The following is a 24,373-nucleotide window of genomic DNA, read 5'->3' on the forward strand; positions in this document are numbered from 1 at the left end:
CAGGCTAGTGTAGACTACACAGTGAAGCCCTGTCCACTACCACTACCATCACCACCACCACAACCACAACAACAACAATAACAACAACAAACACACCAAAGCAAAGTGAAATAAATACATAACAGACAAGTATTATCATGATAGAGCTTTAAAAAAACAACCCAGTGTTCTTTATAGGCAACGCGCTTTAAGGCTGGCAAAATCGTTCAGTGGGTAGAAGCTCTTACCGCTGAGGCCTGAGTTCAATCCCCAGACTCTACAAGGTGGCTGCAGACAACCAACCTCCAATCATATTTCTCTCATTGTCACAGGCATGCATGGCGCGCGTGCGCGCGCGCGCGCGCACACACACACACACACACACACACACACACACACGCAAAATAAATGAATTGCGGTAACAGGAAGCTAGCTTGACTATTATCAAAGCAGATTTTGTAATATGAGCCAATGAAGACTGAGGACATAATAATCTCAAATTACATACTTAATAACAAATATTCAAGCTGTGTGAAACAAAGCTGACAGAAACTCTAGAGGAAGAGAACAAACAGTAATAGCCAGTGGCTTTATTTTATTTATTTATTGAGTTAGGGCCTCATGCAGCCCAGGCCAGGAATTTACTGACAATGACCTCAAACTTCTGATCCTCCTGCCTCCACCTCCTAAGTGCTGAGAGATTACACATGTGCACCACCACACCTGGTTTCAGCACAGGCATGGTGACAGGAAGAGCTGAGAGCTTATGTCTTGTTCTGAAAGAGAGAGAGAGAGAGAGAGAGAGAGAGAGAGAGAGAGAGAGAGAGAGAGAGAGAGAGAGAGAGAGAACACAGAGCACGGGAGGGAAGCCAAGGCCTCATGCATGCTAGGCAACGCTCTATACTGGGCTTGCTCTGGTGGTTAGAACCAGCCAGTGATTTGTTTGTTCGTTTCTCAAGACGGGGTTTCTCTGTGTGGCTTTGGCTGTCCTGGGCTTGCTTTGTAGACCAGGCTGGCCTCAGAACTCACAGCGATCCAATCCATCTGCTTGCCTCTGCCTCCTGAGTGCTGGGATCAAAGGCGTGCACCACCACACCTGACTACTGCCTGTGATTTTTTTTAAAAAAGATTTTTATTTTATTTGATGTGTATGGGTGTTTTGCTTGCATGTATGTCTGTGCTGGTGCCTGTGGAGGGTAGAAGGCGGCACCGGATGCCCTGGAACTAGGTTACAGATGGTTGTAAGCCACTGTATGGGTGCTAGGAACTGAAGCCAGGTGCTCTGACTGAGCAGCCAGTGCTTTAACCGCTGAGCCATCGATGTAGGCCCCTAGTCAGTGATGTCATAACCTCCCTCAGTAGTAGACAAGGCAACAAAGCATTGAGGGTATACAAATCTAGTGCAATCTGTCATCTGCCTGCCCTTGTTTAATGTTATTGAGCTTTATCCATCAATAACATAATATGGTTTGCATATGCAAGCAAAACACGTTTAAAGGTAGGCTATACTCTGGATCATAAAGTACTGCTTAACGAATTCAGAAGGATCCAGGTCATTCCAAATATGTTCTCTGACAACAGAATTCAACTGGAAACTAATAGTGGACGGGTCCTAGGAGCATGTTCCTACTTTTTTCTTGTTTTTTGAGACAGGGTTTCTCTGTGTAGCCCTGGCTGTCCTGGAGCTCTGTGTAGACCAGACTGGCCTGAAACTCAGAGTTTTGACTGCCTTTGCCTCCCTAGTGCTGGGATTAAAGGCCTGTGCTGCCACCCAGCCTAGTTTTTACTTTTTAAATTACTGTGTGTGTGTGTGTGTGTGTGTGTGCCTGTGTGTGGGTGTATTCACGTGTGTGCACACACATGCACACGTACATGCCAAAGTGAATATGTAGAGGCCAAGGAACAACCTGTGTGTGTTAGGGATTGAACTCAGGCTGTGAGGCTCAGTAGTAAGGGCCTTTACCCATTGTGAGTCGCCAACTCCCAGGGTTTTACATAACGGATAACACATAGGCCAGACAGAGCTCTAAAGGGAAATTAGAAACATTCTTCAAAGATTTATTTTTTTATTTTGTGTGTATGATTGTTTGTCCTACATGTAAGTATGTACCTGGTGCCCAGACACTTGTGAACTGCCGTGTGGGTGCTGGGCACCACACCTGGCTCATCTGGCAAAGTAGCCAGTGCTCTTAACCACTGAGCCATCTCTCCAGCTCACGGAATTAAAATTTAAGAGCGACTGAGAATAAAAACAGGACTCACCAGAATAGGTAGTGTGTTACTAAAGGCATATTTAAGGAGAAATGCTTAACTCTGAGAATCTCCTTTAGATAAAATGAAGGGCTTTAAATCAATGACTTAGCTTCTCCCTTAAGAAACCAGAGACGGGGCTGGTGAGATGGCTCAGCGGTTAAGAGTTCTGACTGCTCTTCCAGAGGTCCTGAGTTCAATTCCCAGCAACCACATGGCGGCTCACAACCATCTATAACCAGAGACAATGGGGTTCGGTGGCTTAGAGCACTGGCTGACCTTCTGGAGGACCCAGTGTGACTCCCAGCATCCACATGGTGACTCACAACCATCGGTAACTTCAGTCCCAGGGGATACTGCATCCTTTTCTGGCTTCTGCGGGCACTGTGCACATGTGGTGTGTGGACATACATGCAGTCAAAACTCTCACACATGGTAAAATAAAAAAGAAAGAAACCAGAAAAACTACAGGAAGTTAAACAAAAGTAAGCAAATGAAGGAAAGCACTGTTGAGGACTACTCTTTGACACAGCTGCTGCCATTTCTGTATTCAGCTTCTAAGGTGAAATTAAGTTCAAAACCTTTAAACTTTTCAACTCTGCTTCCTAGAAGCAGTTATTTATAGCTGACGCTAGCATCGCCTGCTATAGGGTCAAGTTAACCTACACTAGATGATTCAGTGATGTATTTTTTTTTGAAGATTTATTTATTTTTTATTATGTATACAGTGTTCTGTCTGCATGTACATCTGCAGGCCAGAAGAGGGCATCAGATCACATTATAGATGGTTATGAGCTACCATGTGGTTGCTGGGAATTGAACTCAGGACCTCTGGAAGAGCAGCCAGTACTCTTAACCTCTGAGCCATCTCTCCAGCCCTCGGTATTTTGTTATCTACCCTCTGGCTACCCTCTGGCTGCACTCTTGTTATCTGCACACTTAGTTACACTTTGGATGTTCTCTGAAAGACCCTAACCACCACCTCACTCACCTCACTTGGGACCAGTCAGCTTAAAGGTTAGCTGATAATACTTTGTCTAGCTAGCCAAAAAGTGGAATATTGCTTTGATGGTTAGCCAAAATGTTACTGCCACCCGTCTTGTCTTCTGCTCTTAGTTTTCTTATAAAAGACTGCCCCAGCCGGGCGTGGTGGCGCATGCCTTTAGTCCCAGCATTCGGGAGGCAGAGGCAGGTGGATCGCTGTGAGTTCGAGGCCAGCCTGGTCTACAAAGTGAGTCCAGGACAGTCAAGGCTACACAGAGAAACCCTGTCTCGAAAAACCAAAAAAAAAAAAAAAAAAAAGACTGCCCCAAGAACAGGTCAATGTCACAATTAGGCTCCTGAGTTCTTTCTGTGTCCCTGGTCATGCTCAGTCCTAGGATATGTGTTCAAAATAAACCATCACTATTTAACTAAGATGGGTGTCTGAGTGGTTTGTGCGGCTATCCTTGGACTTTAACAAGTACATATCAGAGTAGAAACCAATAAGATATGAGCTGTGGATATAGCTCAGCTTGCCTTGCCTGCAAAACACACAAAGAGTAAGAGAGGGGGAGGAAGGAGTGGGAGAAATAAAAACAAAACGGCGGGCCCAGGGGTCCCGCTCAAACTGTGGCACCAGCCAAGGACAATACAGGCTGTAAACTTCAAACCCCTACCCAGATCTAGCCAATGGACAGAACATTCTCCACAGCTGAGTGGAGAGTGGGGTCTGACTTTCACATGAACTCTGGTGCCTCATATTTGACCATGTCCCCTGGATGGGGAGGCCTGGTGGCACTCAGAAGGACAGCAGGCTACCAAGAAGAGACTTGATACCCTATGAGCATATACAGGGGGAGGTAATCCTCCTCAGGAACAGTCATAGGGGAGGGGAATAAGGGGAAAATGGGAGGGAGGGAAGAATGGGAGGATACAAGGGATGGGATAACCATTGAGATGTAACAAGAATACATTAATTAAAAAAAACAAAAAACAAAACGGCAGTAGAGACAATTGCCCAAAGCTGGTTGTCTCAGTGAAATAACATAGGCAAATCTGTTGCCAAACTGATTAATGGGAAAAGACAGAAGCCACAAGTTGCCAGCATCAGATATGAGAAAGGCGGCAGAGGGTAGCATGAACAGTAGAACATTATAAGCAGCTTTATACCAACAAGTTGAACAATTTGTTAGAAATAAACAAATTTGTTAAAAGATACCATTTACCAAAGAAATGGATAAATTCTTTTTTTTTTTAAATTGTTTTCTAAAGCCGAGCAGTGATGACACACGCCTTTAATCCAAGCACTTGGGAAGCAGAGGCAGGCGGACCACTGAGTTCGAGGCCAGCCTGGTCTACAAAGCGAGTCCAGGACAGTCAATGCTACACAGAGAAACCCTGTCTTGGAAAAAAAAATTGTTTTCTAGCCTGGCAGTGGTGGTGCATGTCTTTAATCCCAGCACCCAGGAGGCAGAGGAAGGTGGATCTCTGTGAGTTTGAGGCCAGCCTGGTCCACAAAGAGAGTCCAGGGCCGCCAGTGCTTCACAGAGAAACTCTGCCTGGAGGGAAAATGTTTTCTTTGCAGGTACATATGCAGGTGTGGCAGTCTGAATAAAAATGCCCCCATAGGCTCATATGTTTGAACACTTGGTCCTCAGTTGGAAGAACTGTTTAGGAAGGACTAAGAGGTGTGGCCTTGGAGGACGCGTATCTCTGGGGGCAGGCTTTCAGTTCTCAAAAACTTGCCACCTTTCCAGTGTGCTCCTTGCCTCCTGTTTGTGAATCAGGATGAGAGCTCTCAATTGTTCCTACTGCCATGTCTTTGCCTCCTGAGTGCCAGGATTGAAGGTATGTGCCACCACACCTGGCACAAAATAAATAGTTTGAAGAGAAAAAGAGGACAAGGAAATTTAATGTTGGAGCCCAGGCTTGTGCTGAAAGAGATAATAAGGTGATTATCCAAAATGGAATAAAGGGAAGGGTGCTTTCGAGGCAAGAGGCTGCCCAGCTAAGCTTCCTATTTGTAAAAGAAAAGTGCCTAGGAACTTTTCTGCTCCTTAAAAAAACAAAACAAAACAAAAAAACAAACAAACAGAAAGAACAACAACAAAAACAAATGAAAGCTGTTGCAAATGTGATTCAAAGTTCCAACCCAAGCTGGCAGCTACCCTTGACAGCATCTTTCATGTGGTTTTAGAGTCAGGATGCTACACAAGTAAAGGGGTTGTGGAAGCTTCCTTCCAGGGTAAGGAGAGCTGCTGAGGCCAGGTAATGGCTGGCAGGGTAGTCTCTGCCTGAATGCCCTGAGAAGTGACTGTGTAAAGCTCTGAAAGCAAAGCCTGAGCTGCACTGGGGACCCCAACCTATTGGAGCTGCCAAGGAAAGCTGCAGACAGGGCATGGGACCAGCCCTAGAGAGAGAAGTGTTCACAGGCAGCCAAGCTGGAGGTGTGGAACCACCTACGCCTGACATCAGACATGCGGCTGCAGGGTTTGCAGTTTCCTCTCCTGGGTTTTGGTCTTGCTTTGGCTCAGGATTTCCTCACTGTTCTGATTTCCCCCTTTTGGACTAATAATGTATATTCTGTGCTCTGGTATGTTAGAGGTATGAAGTTGCTTTTTGACTTCACAGAGTACAATGGAAATATTTGAATTTTGAATTTTAAAGCTGCGTTGAGACTGAAAGACCATGGGGACCTTTGGAATTGGATTAAATGCTTTCTGGATAATGATCCAGCCATGAGCCTATGGGAGCCAGGGAGTGGAATGTGGTGGTTTGAATGAGAACAGTGATTTTCCCCATGGGCTCATGGGTTTGAATACTTAGTCCCCTGTAGGTAAAACTGTTTGGGAAGGATTAGAGGGCGTGGCTTGAAGGAGGTGTATCCTTGGAGTAGGCTTTGAGTTTCCAAAAGTATGTCTCTGTGTCTCCGTCTCTGTCTCTGTCTCTGTCTCTGTCTCTGTCTCTGTCTCTGTCTCTGTCTCTCTCTCTCTCTCTCTCTCTCTCTCTCTCTCTCTCTCTCTCTCTCTCTCTCTCAACAAGACATAAGCTCTCAGCTCTTCCTGTCACCATGCCTGTGCTCTGCCACCACAAACTCTAGCCCCCTGAAACATAAGCTCGAAGGAACAACACTTTCTTCTGTAAGCTGCCTTGGTCGTGGCACTTTGTCACAGTGGCAGGAAAGCAACTAAGACAGCAGGCTAAAGGCTGACAGCGCAGGTCTGCCATATTCATCACCATTTTGGTTTTTGGAACAGGATCTCTCACTGGAACTAGGAGCTCACTGATTCTCCTAGCTCGGCTGGCTGGAGAGCCCTAGAATCCCCTCCTTTGCTTCCCTAGTGCTGGGGCTACAAGCTTGTGCCATCGTGTCCCGGTTGCTGTTGCTGCTGCTTGTCTGTTCTACATAGATGCTGCAGATCAAAACTCAAGTCCCCAGGCTTTGGCAACAACTGATAACTCTCCTCAACTGCACTAAAAAGATAACTCCTTATGCCATTTAGAGTAAAGGAAAGTGGGACACTGGTGGGCTTTGTCAAATACTTAAAGAAGTAATATCAAGTCTATACAAACTCTCAAAAACTAAAGAGGATGGGCTCAGAGATAGCTCAGCAGGAAAGGGGACTTGCTGCTGAACCTAACAACCAGGGTTTGATCCCTGGGACCCACAGGGTAGATGTGTAGAAACTCTTGTGTGCTGTATGGAAGCATCGTCTGTCAATAAAAAGCTGATGGCCTATTAGCTGCAGCAGGAAACAGGAGGTGGGACTTCCGGTGGAGAGGATGAACTCTGGGATATAGAGTTGAAAGAGTTGACCCAGACTCTGAGGAAGACAGACACATGAAACTGAGGAGAGGTAACCAGCCACGGGGCACACATAGAATAGAATAAATGGGTCATATAAGCTATGAGCTAGTCATGGAACAAGCCAAAGCTTATGGCCTAGGCACTTATTCATAAATAATAAAGTCTCAGAGTCATTATTTCAGGAACTGGGGTGAGGGAGTAAAAGCTCAAGGTTACATAGATGGAAAGACCTGAATCCCACAAGTTATTCTCTGGCTTCCACTTGTGCACACACACATGTATATACATGTACACACCCACACATGTGTGCATGCATGTGTGCACACAAATTAATAAGTGTAAAGTTTGTTTTTAAAAAAACCAAAGAGGAGAAATACTTCCGAACTAACCCAAGAGATATAAAATTCATATGCTAAAACCAAGCAAATAAATTACAAAAAAATGTAAGTATTGATCATGAAGACAGATGTAAAATTATAAGCAGGGCTGAGGATGTAGCTCAGTTGGCAGAGTGCTTGCTTTGCAAGCACATAACCCTGGGTTCAATCCCAAACACCACATTTTCTGGGCTTGGTGGCACAAACCTGGGGGTGAAGGTGGGGTGATCAGTAGTTCAAATTCATCCTTGGTAACTTAAAGAGTTCAAAGCCAGCCTGGGCTACCTAAGACCATCTCAAACCAAAGAAAGAAGCAAACAAATTAGTGGAGTTTTAGAAATGGCTCAGCTGTTGAGAGCACTGGCTACTCTTTCAGAAGATTGAGTTCATTCCTAGAACCCATGTCCGGTGCTCATAACCAACTGTAATCTCAGCTCTGAGAAATCTAATGCCCATTTCTGGTCTCCATGGACACTCACATACATGTGGCATTCACAGACACACATACACATAAATAAAAGTAATGCTTAAAATTTTTAAATTAACTTAAATATTCTAAACAAATTTTTATTAAATTGAATCCAACAGCATATTAAAATAATACGTACTTTCATCATACAAGTAGAGTTTATTGGACAAAATGCAGGATCCGTTTAATATTAGAAAACCATCTGGGCTGGGTGTGGTGGCGCATGCTTTTTATCCCAGCACTTGGGAAGGCAATGCCAGGGGGATCAATGTGAGTTCGAGGCCAGCCTGGTCTACAAAGTGAGTCCAGGACAGCCAAGGCTACACAGAGAGACCTGGTCTCGAAAAACAAAACAAAACAAAAAAAGCAAAAACAAAAAAAAAGTATAATCATCATAATAGATGTGGAAAAGGTATTTGGCAAAATCTAATATCCATTTGTATTTTTTGATCTTTTTGAAAGAGAACTTCACTATGCCTTTGCTGGCCTGAAATCACTGTGTAGAGCAGGCTGGTCTCTAACTTTTTATAAAAAAAGCTCCCTGGATGGTAGGATTACAGATGCGTGTCACCGTGCCCACTCCTAACACACCTTCCTTTTTCTTTTCATTTTTCAGTACATTTTTAGATGGGTGTGTGTGCATGTCACAGGGCACGTGGGAGGGTCAGAGGATAACGTGTAGAAGTCGGTTGGCTCTCCTTCCACCAATCAGGTTCCAGAGACCAAACTCAGGCCATCCAGCTTGGTGGCAGCACTTTTACCTAGTGAGTCACCTCGTTGACCCGACACCCACTGTTCACAAAAATGCTCAGTCTATAAACGCTACAACACAGTGGGGAATCCTTTAACTTGATGGAAGGACATTTATGAAAATCTTACAACTAATGTCATATATATGGATGAAATCCTAAATGCTTCCCACCCAAGATCAATATATACTCATTCTCATCACTATTTTATTTTGGGAATAGTCAGAATATTCAGACAAAAAAAAAAAAAAAAGAAAGAAAGGATAAACCCAAAGTGTCTAAATTAGAAAGTAATACATTGGCTTTATTTTCAAATGGGAGGATTGTCTATGAACAAATTGGGTGGACTCTTGCAAAGACTACTAGAACTAAACGAGTTTGGTAAGGCTGTAGATTATTAAATCAATAAACAAAGATCACATGTATTTAGAACAACTGAAAACTGAAACTTAAAGCAATATTCATAGTACATGAAAATAATAAGTAGAAACAAATCTAAACAACAGATGTAAAATATCCATACTGAAAACTGCAAGTATCACTGAAAGTAAAGAAGATCTAAATAAACGAGGAAATATATCTGGGGTACACTAGAAAATTCTTTATTGTCAAGATATTAACTTTTCCCAAAGTGATCCAGAAATCCAATGTCATTCCAATCAAATCACTGGGCCTTTTTCCCTTGGGGCGGGGGGAGAGAGAAGTCAGGACTACGTAGATGGCTTTGTGGGGTCACATGCAACCCCTAGATTCCTCCTAAAGGCACACACAAACATTAATCATAAAAATAATTTTAATTGGTAAACTGATTCAAAAGTTCATATAGGAATGCAAAAAAAATGGAGGACAGCCAAGCAAGTGGGAAGATGAAGAACCAGGTGGGCAAGATGGTTCAGAGGGTAAAGGGGCTTGCCACCAAGCCTGGTGACTTGATTTCAACCCCTGGGACCCACCAAGCCTGGTGACTTGATTTCAACCCCTGGGACCCACCTACGTAGTGAACGAAGAAAACTGATTCTCACAGATGGTTTGACTTCTATGAGTAAACCATGTTTTGCATGTGTATGTGAAGACATATAAATAAAGTAATAAAATTTATTTTAAAATATATGAAGGACATAGTTAGAGAACTTACATTCCCCAGTTGCAAGCATTATGGGCTGGGGATGGAGTTCAGTTGGCATGGTGATTGCCTGGCATGCATAACACTCTGGGCTTCATCCTCAACATTGTATAAAGAGTTGTGGTAGTACACATCTGTGATCACGGCACTTGGGAGGTGGTACACATCTGTGATCACGGCATTTGGGAGGTGGTACACATCTGTGATCCCAGCACTTGGGAGGTAGAGGAAGGAGAATCAGGAGTTCAGAGTCATCTTTGGGTCCACAGGAAATTCAAAGCTAGCCTGAAACCCATGAGACTCTATCTCAAAATTAAATAGATAAATAAGTTTCCATATATGCCGTATGTATATATGGCAAACATGGTAGCTTACACTTCTGAGACAAAGGCAGGAAGATCAATTTGAGTTTCAGGCCAGCCTTGTCTACACACTTCAGATCAGCCAGGGCTATGTGGTGAGACCTTGTCTCAAAGAACAAAAACATCAACAAGAATTATTATAAAGCAGCAGTAATCAAAACAATATGATACTGGCATAAAGTGAATACTAGTGGATCCATGGGACAGACAAGAGTCTAGAAATAAGCCAAAACATATAGAAATGATCTTTTTAACAGAGCAAATGGAGTCTTTTAAATAATTGAATAGCTCCTGGGTAGAGAAATCAAGAACAAAAAGGAAAAATAGGAAAGGAAAAAACAAGAACAAAAAACTTAACCCACCCTATCAGCCAGCCAAAACCATTTTGAACCAAGACCTCTCCTCATCTACAAAACTTTACTTAGGGGCCGAGGACGTAGCTCAGTGGTATAGAACAAGCCCTAGCATGCACAGGGTCCTGGGTTCTATCCCCAGCGTTGTAGAAACTAGATTGGGGCTGGAGAGATGGCTCAGTGGTGAGAGCACTGGCTGCCGCTGCTGTGGGGTCAGGTCTGTTTTTCCAGCACCCATGACAACCATGTAACTCCAGTTTCAGGGGCTTCGATGGCCTTTTCTGGCCTCCTTGGACACCAGGCACATGTGGTGCCTATATGCATACAGTCAAAACACGTATACTCATACAATATAAATAAATAAAGCTTTTAAAAATTAACTTAAATGGATCATGGACTTAAGCACAAAACCCAAACTCATGAAACACAAAGGATCTCAGCGAGGACAGCAAACACACAGGCCACAGGAGAAAGAAGCAAACATGTATTTAAACGTCCTACAAGTAAGCAGAACATCTGTTCTCAAAAGGAATCGCTACGAGATTAAAGACATAAAAACACCGACTGGGAGAAAACACCTGCCAAGCAGCTATCCGACGAAACACCTGCGTCTAAAGCGGATGGCGAGCTGCCCTGCTTGTTACTAGCAAGAGTCTGCCCAGTTAAAAGGAAGGCTGTGGCGGGGATTTGAAGAGCAATTTAGCAGGGCAGGGTGGGGGTTGGCGACAAGCACATTAGCACTTAGGGACACACGAATTAAAAGCACAAATGAGATTCCACCACATGCCTATTAGAGCAGCTCAGTGTAAAACCGGATCTTTCTAAGCATCAGTGGGAATGCAGAGGGACAGTGGCGATCAAATGGGATGGCAGGAACGTTAAATGGCGCACGCACTTCAGAAACAGACTGCGGTCCACAACACTGAGCGCACACTTGCCACAGGACACCCACTCTAGGCCTTTTGCCCCAGAGAAACAGAAAAGTTTGCAATATCTCCTAACTGGGAGCAACTCAAAAAGGTACCAAATGATGACTCGACAAATATTTTGTCAAATGCACACAGAGGAATATGATGCAACAATATAAAGAAATTGAACTACGGACACATACCACGATGTGGGTATATCTCAAAAGCCTGAGGCAAATAAGATAAAGTGGATGAAAAAGAGCACATATTGTACTTCTAGACAGGCTCTGAACTTGAGGCAATCCTCCTGCCTCTGCGTCTTGAGTCCTGGAATTACAGACATGTGAAGTACTTGGTTAGAAGCTGCATATGACATATGCAGTTTATTATTTATCATTATTTCCTTTTTATCTTATTTTTATTAATTCATTCATATTACATCTCAATTGTTAGCCCATCCCTTGTATCCTCCCATTCCTCCCTCCCTCTCGCTTTCACCCTATTCCCCTCCCCTATGTCTGTGACTGAGGGGGACCTCCTGCCCCTGTATATGCTCATAGGGTATCAAGCCTCTTCTTGGTAGCCTGCTATCCTTCCCCTGAGCGCCACTGGGCCTCCCCATCAAGGGAACATGGTCAAATATGGGGCACCAGAGTTTGTGTGAAAGTCAGACCCCATTCTCCACTCAACTGTGGAGAATGTCCTGTCCATTGGCTAGATTTGGGTAGGCATTTCGTTCGATGTTTACTGGGCATATTGTCCTTGGTTGGTGCTGTAGTTTGATCAGAACCCCTGGGCCCAGATCCGCCCATCATAATGTTCTTCTTGTAGGTTTCTAGGACCCTCTGGAGCCTTCTGTTTCCCCATTCTCCCATACTTTTCTCACCTAGAGTCCCAATAGGATGTCCCTACATCTATCCCAATTTCCTGGTAAGTGAAGACTTTAATGGGACTATCATTATTTCTAAAGTAAAACATTTTGGGTTTTTTGTTAGTTTGCTTTTTGTTTTTGTTTGTTTGCCTTTTTTCTTTTGTTTTGTTTTTTGAGACAGGGTTTCTCTGTTCAGCCTTGGCTGTCCTAGACTCGCTTTGTAGACCAGGCTGGCCTCAAACTCATAGCTATCTACCTGCCTCTGCCTCCTGAGTGCTGGGATTAAAGGCCTGCTGCGCTACCACACCCAACCTAAGTAAAACTATTTTTAAAATAAAGAATAAAGAAACATACTTCTAATGTCCCTGTAATAAAAGGGAAATCATAATAAAACTTTAACAATACTGAGCTGGGTACAGTGGCTCTATTTTCCCAGCCCCTGGAAAAGTATTTGAAGTAAATAACATAGTTTTAAGTGATTGTATTAAGAAAAAGGTAAAAACTAACCAGCATCCAACTTAAGAAGCAAGAAAAGAATAACAAAATAAACCCAACAAAACAGAAATGAACGTACTGCAAAATGATACACGTTTGGAAAAGATTCACAAGGTGTGATGCTGCACCTCACAAGGAAGTCCTGCCGTGGCTCTGCCACAGACACACTTCTGTCACGGGTTGCTTTTAATACACTTAAGAAATAAACCAGCAGCCAGGTGTGGTAGCACACGCCTTTAATCCCAGCACTCGGGAGGCAGAGGCAGGTGAATCACTGTGAGTTCAAGGCCAATCTGGTCTACAAAGCAAGTCCAGGACAGCCAAAGGTACACAGAGAGACCCTGTCTCGAAAAACCGAAATAAATAAATAAATAAATAAACAAACAAACAAACAAACCAGTAATTTATTTCAGTGGAACAAAAGTCATGTCTATCATATTTTTCATTGCTAGAAATAAGTAATGCCTTGGAAATTATGATTAAATGAAAACATGGAACACAAAATAATTTCAATTTAGTTGAAATGTAATATAGATAAAGGGAAACGAACTCTATATATTTCTAAAATCAGAGACATCCAATCTTTACAAAACTTCATATATTAGAAAAAGCAGAACTGTCGTGTACATGTACTGGAAAAACCAATACCCCTTACCACTCCTGCGGATTATCTATAGATGAACTGCTATTTATTATTATAGTTCTGTAATGTATCATAATATTTTTTAATTAAATGATATAAGCTCAAAAAAATAATAAAAGGCTAGAGTGATGGCTCCTTAGTTAAGAGCACTGGCTGTTCTCCCAGAGGACCCAGGTTCAATTCCCAGCACCCACAAGACAGCTAACAACTGTCTTTAACTCCAGTTTTAGGGGATCTGAGGCCCTCTTCTGGCCCCCCACAGGCAGCAGGCACATATGTGATGCACAGACATACATGCAGGCAAAACACTCAAAAAATTAAATAAAAATACATTTTTAAATATCTTTCTTTATTCTTCCCTCATACAGTGCGTCTCATCCACAGTCTCCCCCACTTCCTTCCCCTACTCCCGGTGCCCCCACCACCTCCACTCTCCATTAGATCCATTGCTCCTCCGTTTCTACTCCAGAAAGGCATGGGCCTCCGAGGGAGAGCAACTGAACAGGGCCTAACGAGATGAGATAAGACAGGCATGAACGCATGCCTTTATTTTTTTATTTTTCTTTTTAAAATTATTGTTATTGATCCTGTGGGCTGTGCTCTCTTGGTACTCTGTGGGGTTCCTTAAGCTCTACCTAATGTTTGGCTGTGGGTCTCAGGGCTCACAGAGGCTCACAGAGCCTACACGGGTCTGTGCTAGGCCCTCTGCGTACATGCTGTGCTTGCAATCTTGGTGTAGGAGTGGGGGGCGGTCTCTGACTCTTTTGTCTGCCCATGGGACCTTTGCCTGGGGGAAAGATTAAGCTTTGTCACAGGTGGAAGCAGTCTTGGTGGGCTTTACCCTTGGGGCACCCCATGAATACCTTGTGATAGACTGAGTGGAGCCTTTTTGGGCTTGGAATTTAGGAAGCAGACCTAGGAACCCCACTTTGGCTATTGTTTTTTTAACTGACCCTTAACGGGAAAAGGAGACCGCCCTTTTTATGTGACTCAGGCAGGTGGGGAGGAGAGAACAACAAGTTCAGCGCGTAGAAAACAGCGACCAGACCAGACCAGCACGCGAGCCAGAGAGACACCTAAGGACCCGTCCCGTGGAACGGATACTGGAAGGTTCACTCTTTTGTCCCTTTAACCTTTTTTCCTTCTTGTGTAAGCTAGTTGGGTTGTATAATAAAGTTTAATTGTTAAGAAACAGAGCCAGTATTTGCCCTCCTACTGGGTTGCTTTGCCTAGCATTGGTATGCCTGTTCATGCCTTTTTGTTGTTGTTGTTTTTTGTTTTTCGAGACAGGGTTTCTCTATGTAGTCTTGGCTGTCCTGGACTCGCTTTGTAGACCAGGCTGGCCTCGAACTCACAGCTATCTGCCTGACTCTGCCTCCCGAATGCTGGGATTAAAGGCATGCGCCACGACCGCCCAGCTGTGTGTATATTTTGAGACAGGTTCTCTATAGTATATACCTCTGGCTGTCCTAAAAGTCCCTATGAAGACTAGATTGGCTTTGAACTCACAGAGATCCACCTGCCTGTCTCCTGAGTGCTGGGATTAAAGGTATACACTACCATACTCATCCAGGGAATTTTTTAAAAGAACATCATGAACAACTTTATGGAAACAAATTTGGATATTTAGGAACAATGCACATATTCCATTAAATGGAAGCTTATCAAAGAAGAGAAAGAGACTTGGGGTACAGCTCAGTAGCCGAGCACTTACTGGCCTGGTGTGCATGAGGCCCTGGGGTCAATGAAAAAGAAACAGAAACAAAAGCCCTAGGTCGTTTTCTGACCAGTGAAAATAGTCAAAACTTCACAGAGCAAAGCAAAACTCATTCAACAAACAGTAAAAAGGAGAGCAGAGCAAACCATGGGTCCAAAACACACAATCGAAAGCGAGTTATAAGAAATTTACAAGCCACAGATGAACATACAAGCAAGGCCCTTACACACATGATTGGCAGAGCAGGCAGTGCAGGGGATGAAGGCAGCAAGTCCTCCCAGCTCCCTACACCATGAACATGAGGAGCTGACTTGATCCCCAGCACAGGGGGCAGGGATGGAGACAGGCAGACCCCTGGGTCCCCAGCACTGGGGTGGGGGTGGGGGTGCAGGGGAGGGTTGGGGATGGAGACAGGCAGACCCCTGGGGCTTACTGGCCAGCCAGTCTAGGCAATCTGTGCACATCAGGCTCAGTGAGAGCCTATCTCAAAAGGTAAGATGGGAAAGACATCAACCTTAACCTCTAACTTTCATGCCTGTGCACACAAGTTAAAAAAAAAAAAAAAAGCAAAACCCTGTTCATGTAATTCAGCACACTAACACATAAACAGAATAAAGGAGAAAAGCTGTACGATTAACACATACAGAGAAAAGCAACACCCTTCATGGTTAAAATAGAAAACCACTTTTTTTTCCTTTTTCTTTTCTTTCTTTCCTTTTTTTTGGCGGGGGGGGGGGGTTGTTTGTTTGTTTTGGTTTGGTTTTTGTTTATTTTTTCGAGACAGGGTCTCTCTCTGTGTAGCCTTGGCTGTTCTGGACTCACTTTGTAGACCAGGCTGGCCTTGAACTCACAACGATCCACCTGCCTCTGCCTCCTGAGTGCTGGGATTACAGGCATGTGCCAACACGACCAGCTGAAAACAATCTTTCTTAACTTGATGAAATATAATAACTCCAGACAAATAGCTGGAGTTAACACTCTTTTATAACCTTGAACTTGCAATGTAGCCAAAGATAACCCAGCACTGCCGATCCTTCTCCAGACTGCTGCAGATGTGTGCCACTGCCGTGTAGCGGTGGGACACTGGAAATGTTTTCTGTTAAGTCAAGAACAAAGCTGGGCCCAGTGGTGTAGGCCTTTAATCCAGGTTCTTGGGCAGTGGAGGCAGGAGGACCACAAGTTCAAGGCCAGCCTGAGAAACTTAGTGAGACTCTGTTTCAAAATAAAAAGTGAAAAGAGGAATGGGGAATGAGTCCTGGGAGGAAGGGAAGGAGAACCAGCTACACAAATAAAAGAGAACAACCAAATAAATAAATATATTGTCTACAAGTAGCCAGGTCTACACAGTGAGACACTATGTCAGAACCAAACAAAAATGGCCATTACAAACCACAAACTGGCCTGGTGAGGTGGCTCAGCAGTTAAGAGCACTGACTGCTCTTCCAGAGGTCCTGAGTTCAATTCCCAGCAACCACATGGTGGCTCACAACCATCTATAATGAGATCTGATGCCCTCTTCTGGCCTGCAGGTGTAAATGCAGATAGAGCACACATACACATATAACAAGTAAATAAATAAATCTTAAAACAAACCACAAATGGCAGCTTACTTCTATAACCCCAGCACTTGGGAGGCTGAGGCTGGAAGATGGCAAATTTGCGTCTATTCTCAGTTATATAGGGAGGCCCTAACTAAACAAAACAAAAAACAACAAAGCAGCTGGGCAGTGGTGGCACACACCTTTAATTCCAGCACTCGGGAGGCAGAGAGAGGAATGCCAGCCTGGTCTACAGAGTGAGTTCAAGAACAGAGCGTTCAAAACAGAAAGACCTTGTTTGGAAACAAACAAATAAAAACAAACAACAAAGTAATGTCCATTATAGTGCCTGGCTGCTTGTTGTTGTTGTTTTTTTGTTTGTTTGTTTTGTTTTGTTTTTTACAGGTTGGCTTAAAATTGTTTTATAGACCAGGCTGACCTCCAACTTGCAGAATTTTGCTGGCCCCTGCTTTTTCAGTGCTGAGATTAAAGGCTCCACCACACCTACTTTACAATGCTTACAGTAATCAAGGCTGAACACGTAGTCCTAAACGGTGCAATAAAGCAAGAAAAGTCACATACACTTGGCTTGGATCATTAAAATGGCTGTTTAAGTAAAATAACATGAGCACAGAAAGCCAAAGCAAAAGATGACATGTGAAAATCAGTTGGATATCAACAAGTGACATGTGGGCATGACGGCTCTGCCCGAGGGAGTGTCACACGTGGTCATGAGTCCGCGGGTGAGGCTGGACAGATGAGACCATTGGTTACGAGCACTGGCTGCTCTTCCAGAGGACCCACGGTTGGTTTCTGGCACCCACATGGTGGCTCACAATCATCTGTAACTCCAGATACAGGAGATTTGATGCCTTCTTCTGGCTTCTCCAGGCATCAAACTCTGTGTGTGTGTGTGTGTGTGTGTGTGTGTGTGTGTGTGTGTGTGTGTGTGTGTGTACACTTAAAATTTCAAAACAAATTGTGAAAGTCCATGCTGGGTAGGTCACAGGCCTTAGGGTAGAGCTTCCTACTGTTTTGCTAAGTGGTCATACTGTCAAAGTGTCTTCCACAGATTTTTGTTTATACCCATAGACCTGGGCTGCTCTCAACCTTGGTCAGGAAGCTACTTTTTGCAGTGGGTAGCAGTCAGTGGAGCACAGCTGGTCAGAGTGCTGAGAGAGGGAGAGACTGAATGTTCAGCTCTAAACATGACATCTTTATCAACCCTGCCACCAAGGCTCAGGGCACATGGTGGAAGAGAAGGTAGAAAGGCCGGGAGGGCCAGGAGGGGGGCTAATGCTGTTTTTTGGACAGGGTGTGGCCATTGCAACCATGAGCTCACAGCAGCTGTGGCTACCTGCACAAGGTCAAGGCATCCCCAAAATTCTAGTTGGGGTAAGTAATCTCCAGGCCCCACTCCTTACTGAGAAGCCACTGGACAGTGATAGCTGCCCAGAGAAGGAGAGTTTTTTTTTTTTATGATGTCATTGCTGGTGTGATTCCCATGCTCAGTGCATGACCCATACCCATGTACATGTGCTGTCAGTGAACTATTTTTTAAAAAGACATGAAATTGGGGGGGAGGCGTGAGGGGATGTTGACAGCAGGGGTATGGGATGGGTGTGATGAGTTGGGCTGGAGAAATCGGGGGTAGATATGATCTTATTTCATTGCGCATGTGTATGAACTTCACAATAATACAGTTAAAGATGTCATTTACAATGGAAAGTGAAGACATGAATGGTCGTGAGGAGGTGTGTGTGTCTGAGTGGCTCATTCCTTCTTCTCTTCAAGTCCTTCCTCAAAGTCCACCTTCCCAGTTCAGCCTAGTATGGCCATTCCATTTAAAACTGTACTGCTCCAGCATAATTGTTTTCACTTGTCCCTAGTTCTCCATTTCCTCCTAAAAGACTTCAACGTCACATAAGCCGACCCTCAGATTTCCATGAGAACACAACAGGCCAAAACGGCTAACATTTTCTTGAATAATTATTATCAGCTCACTCCTCTTGCTTTGTCCTTCGACGAGGACAAGTATTTTTGCCTGCTTCATTAATTCTTTTATATAGAAAGCCTAAAACTTCCAGCGGTCTCTTGGGTCTTGTCCTCCTGAAGGAAAGAATTCAGTCAAGAGACATAGACAATTTAAGCAGAAGTTTATTTAACGAAGTAAGCAAAGTAAACAAGAGATTGTTGTGGACTGCCTCCAAGGCAGGGAGCAGAGCAAGAGGTTCTGCATTTGGATTTATTTTTTTAAAGATTTATTGTTTATATAGTACTCACACCAGAAGAGGGCCCAGATCGCATTATAGATGGGTGTGAACCACCATGTGGTTGCTGGAAATTGAACTCAGGGCCTTTGGAAGAACAGACAGTGTTCTTAACCTCTGAGCCATCTCTCCAGCCCCCTGCTTTTGGATTTTTAAAAAAGGTTTTTCGGGAGTATTTATGAGATTAAGTGGCAGATCCATTACATAAGGTAACCCTTTTCCTCCTAAGTCGTGGTAGACCAGATGTCTTTTTTTAGAGTGTTTCTTGCCATGCTCCTCTAGAGAATCCCACCGATGGAGGGGGCTGGAGAGACGGCTCAGAGCTGAAGAGCTCTTGTTACCCTCGCAGAAGACCCAGGTTTGGTTCCGAGCACCCCATGGCAGCTCACACAAACCTGCAACCCCGGTCCCAGGGGACCCAATGCCTTCTTCTGACTTCCTCCGGCACCAGGCATGCACCTTGTGCACATACATACACACGGGCAAAACAATTACACACATTTAAAAAAAAAAAGACATAATGCAAGTAGTATTATAATGATATCAGGTCTTCTGAGAACACAGGCCCTCTGTGAATGCACGTGGGTGAGGGCGTGCCCTCTCTGGCCTTAATTTATGACGTAACTTGAACAATTTAATTGCATTTTCTTTTTTAATTTTTAAAAGTAACTTATTTTTTTTTTAAACTTTATATACATTGTTGGTGTTTTAACTGCATATATGTCTGTGTGAGGGTATCAGATCCCCTGGAACTGCAGTTGTAGACAGTTGTGAGCTGCCGTGTGGGTGCTGGGAATTAAAACGGGGTCCTTTAGGAAAAGTGCTCTTAACCTCTGAGTCATCTCTCCAGCCTCTTAACTGCATTTTCAAGAGTGTTAAACCACAAAGGCATCCTGACCACAATGCAGCTGCAGTCTTCCTTAGTTACCTCATCTCTAGCTTCCTGTCTACCTGATATCAGAATCTGGCACATACACTGTCTGCCCAGTGCCTGGGACACAGTGCTGTTCCACAACTACTGAGTAAATGAGTGACTGAAAACAGTAAATACAGCCAGGTGGTGGTGGCGGCGGCGGCAGCAGCAGCGGCGCACGCCTTTAATCCCAGCACTCGGGAGGCAGAGGCAGGCGGATCGCTGTGAGTTCAAGGCTAGCCTGGTCTCCAAAGCAAGTTCAGGACAGCCAAGGCTACACAGAGTAACCCTGTCTCAAAATACCAAAAAAACAGTAAATACATGTGGCTTTGAGAAATTATACAATGTTACCAAAGGGCATTAAAAGCAGTGGTATAGATGGACAAATAGGCTGTATTCATTGTAATATTAATCAAAGGATATTATTGCACACTAAGTAGTGTGTGTGAGTGTTGGTGTGAAAATTTATGCAAGCAGATTCTAAAATATGCATGAAAACACAAAAGGCCCAAATGTCCAATATTCTTTTGAAGAGAAAATTAGGGAGAGTGAAGGACTTGCCCTATATACTTTTCCTACATCATCATCATCATCATCATCATCATCATCATCATCACTTTATAGTGATTAAAGCACTAAGAGGTCACTGAAATCAACTGGGAACTGTGTGAAGCAAACACCTACTGCCCCAGCTCTGTACTAGGGAAGAGGGAAGAGGATCACAAGTTCGATGGCAGCCTGAGCTACTCAGTGTCTCAAAAATGACAAACAACAAATATTATACATATATATGTGTGTGTATATATATACCTACATACACACATACACACACACACACACACACACACACACACACACACATATCCCCAATAATTGAAAAATAAAAATGGAGGCCAGGCACGGCAGCACATGCCTTTAATCCAAGAACTTGGGAGGCGGAGGCAAGCAGATCTCTGTGAGTTCAAGGCCAGCCTGGTCTATACATCTAGTTCTAGGCCAGCCAGAGCTGCACAGTAAGATCCTGTCTCAAAACAACAGCAAAACAAAGAAAGAAACAACAACAAACACAACGCTAACTACACAACATACTACTTAGAGATTACACAACCTGTGATAACTTCATTTAGAAATAATGAGGTCACGCTTATCTTCACGCAAGGTCTAGACAACAGTATGAAACAGGAAAGTGCTGGTTGCGGTGAGGCGATTTTTGTTTGTTTTGTTTCGTGGGGCAGGGTTTCCCTGTGTATACTAGGCTGGTCTCTAGTTCACCATCTTATGGAAGTGTTCCAACCACTAGGATTGTTCTACCACAGGCAGCATCAGTGGGGGCTTTGGTTGTGCGGTTTTGAGGCGGGGCCTCTATGTAGCCTAACTCCGGGGCTCCCTCTTCCTCCTGAGCGCTGAGGTCACAGGCATGCACCGCCATGCCTAGCATCAGCGGTGTTGTTTTTAATGTTCCACTCATCCATCAGTATGTTCACAGCTATATATCGATTATTATTACATTTTTATTTTATTTTTCTTTTGTATGTATCATATAGGACATAACTTTTTTTTTTAAGGCTGTAGCAAATCACTTTATATGAGTGCTTGTTTGAATGTATGTATGTATGTATACCACGTGTGTGCCTGGTACCCTAGGATGTCAGAAGGTGTTGGATGCCCTGAAACTGGAGTTATTGATGGTAGTGAACCATCATGCGGGTGCTGGGAACTAAATCCAGGCCTCTGCAAGAGCAACAAGTGCTCTTAATCATTACGTCCTCTGTCCAACCCCAAAGTAATCTTAGGGATGAAGGTGTAGCTCAGCAGTACAGCACCTCAGTAGTACCCATGAGGCCCTGGGGTTCATCCTTAGCATGCCCAGAATAGAATACAATTAGCAGAAAAGCCTTTCGAAATGTAACAAAACCCAGAGTATTTTTTTTTTTTAAAGTTAAAGACTGGACAAGTCCCATCACAAGCACAGTTGAAAGACAACAGCCAAATAGAACAAATAAATACGCACAACTCGTAACGAAGGACTAATTTCTATCAGATAAGTCAATAGGAGACGCCAACTCTTAAGAAAAAAATTAGCACAAAACATGAACAGACCGTTAATAGCAACACGACACTGAAAGAAGGAGACCCGACAGTCGCTGGGAGACTTGCTCGGTCACTGGCACAGTCAGGGAAAGTAGGGTAGGCACGGCTTGCAGCAGCTCTTTGCCAACCTCACACCGGCTGTCAGCCCTTGGAACTTTCTCTCCTGAATCACGATCTACAGCCCCAGTGTTGCTCCTCTACACAAGCCCTGATGGCCTCAATATCCACACGGATGTTTTCCTTCCGGTATGCTCTCCACCCCACTCCTTGAGCATTTTTCCCCCTGTGTCGACACTGTCGGTCCTCCTTGCCCTTCGCTGGCCACATGTTACTAATAAATACAAGCACAGAATACTCCCACCTACAGGCAGCCAACTCTCCAACCTGCTTCTAACTCCTGCCTACTCACTCATCTCCGACAAGTCTTCAGTCCCATCTGAACGTACATTCCCTCTCCTAGACTCCTCTCCTTAGTCAACCTGAGTCCTGTCTCAGCTCCGTAAATGCCATCTTGCACATGCTTTTAGCATTCTGAGTTCAATCCCCAGCAACCACATGGTGGCTTACAACCATCCATAACATGATCTAATGCGCACTGTATACATAATAAATAAATCTTTAAAAAAAACTGCTTTAAAAAAAAAGCATTCTCATAATCCCAGCTATCACTGTGCTTAGCTGGCAACCCCTCACCTAAGCTCATACAAGCACTCACCTGTTCTGCAAGCCCCGACCCTAACTCACTTCCTGTTCTGTCTTCTTCCCTGCTGCTTCCCTGGACCAATGTCTTTGCTCTTAGAAAAAAACCAGTGCATTGAGCTGGATGTGGCAGCACGTGCCTGTAATCCCAGCACTCGGGGAGGCAGAGGCAGGCGAATCTCTGTGAGTTTGAGGCCAGCCTGGTCGACAAAGGGAGTCCAGGACAGTCAAGGCTACACAGAGAAACCTTGTCTTGAAAAACAAAAACAAAACGAAAACAGCTCATCGACCTGTGTACTGCCCTTTTTGCTAGCTAGCTGCAGGACATTAACACAGAAATTCTCCCTTCTCTTTCTTGCATACTGATGATGTCTCTCAGCATATCACTTTGGGTTTTTCCTCATCCTTACTTTCATCTCTCCAGCCACTGCCCTGCTCCTCTGACCCCGTCAAGGTTGTCTACGCCTGTTTCTGAACCCTGCAATCCCATTCTCTGTGTACGCTGTAGGGAGCGAGAAGTCCTGACTGAATGTGTATTGTTGACATGGACACCGACGACATGTCAAGAAACCCAGCAGCTCAGTCCTACGGGAGTGGCAAAGCCTTCCCCAGCTAAGGCTCACAGGGATGGGGAGCCTTCCTTGGGTCTGAGTTCGAATGCTGACAGTGCGTGCAGACCCACTCCCACCGCCCAGTGTTCAGAGATTGCTCCTGCTGAGCTTAGCTAAACCTGCCTCCTTGTTCGTGTGTGCGTTATAACCCCACCTCCTTGGTCAGCTGTGGTCAATGGCCCCACCCCCACCCCACCCCGTGCCCACTGAACTGTATATGATACACACACTGCCAAGGCTCCCCTATCAGATTGACTACAGACCGTCCAATGCCAGCTTTCCTGCGTGTCCATTTGTGGGTCACTCCTTCATTCTCCTGTCGCCCCATAAGTCAACCCTTGGAGTTGTACAAGGTCTTGACAACGCACCTCACCTCCACCGAGGTCATCAATAGCTGACCTCAAAGTCTGACACTGCAAAATCTAACGCCCAGGTATTGAGCGATATTCACTGCCGTTCTCAACTGCCTCCTCCTTGGGGCATTTTCTGATCTAAGCTCCAAGACATGGCGCTGCCGTGACATTGCTTTCACCTCGTGGCATCTTCTATTCACTCTCCTTTGCTGGTTCTGCACCTCCATGACAGCTAAATACTGGACACCTCAGGTCCAGCCCTTAGATCTCTCCTGTCTTTTGCCAACACTTACTCCCCCATCTCAATTACTCTCATTTGTATCCACAGCCTATAACCTTCCCTTAGGTCTCCCCACTCGTGTTTTCAACTTTCTTTTAAACCTCCTACCCGGGTGTTTAGTTAGCCTACTAAACATGGTGTGGCTACAACCAAATTCCAGTATTTCACCCTGCTGCAAACTTGCTCTCTCCCAAATCACCTTTCTAATGAACTCCCTCTTCCAAGTTGATCAGGTCTGAAACCTTGTAGACATCTTTGAATGTCATCTCTCTATCTCTGTGACGTCTCTCCTTACGTAACAAAATCCAGATGTTAAGACAGGTGTGGAAGTGCACATCATCTGTAGTGCTAGCACATCTGTAATGCTAGCACTCCGAGGAGTTGCGTTTGACTCAACTCCTCGGGATCAGCACCTTGTCCACTCTGTGCAGTCAGTCTCTCCACGCATGGTCGTCACCATCTCTGCCTGAACCTCCTGCCATACCCTTGTTCCTCTCTGACTCCTTTGATAAAGGGGGCGGGGACTACAGCTC

At 44.4% G+C, this 24,373-nt stretch overlaps 1 protein-coding gene across 6 annotated transcripts in view; it reads right to left on the bottom strand.

Annotated features, from left to right (window-relative positions):
• Positions 1-24,373, bottom strand: part of EBF4 (EBF family member 4) — a 77,671-nt gene that overhangs the window by 37,578 nt on the left and 15,720 nt on the right. The window lies entirely within an intron of this gene.

This window comes from Acomys minous (assembly GCF_964271855.1).
Source record: "Acomys minous genome assembly, chromosome: 3".
Classification (NCBI taxonomy): Eukaryota; Metazoa; Chordata; class Mammalia; order Rodentia; family Muridae; genus Acomys; species Acomys minous.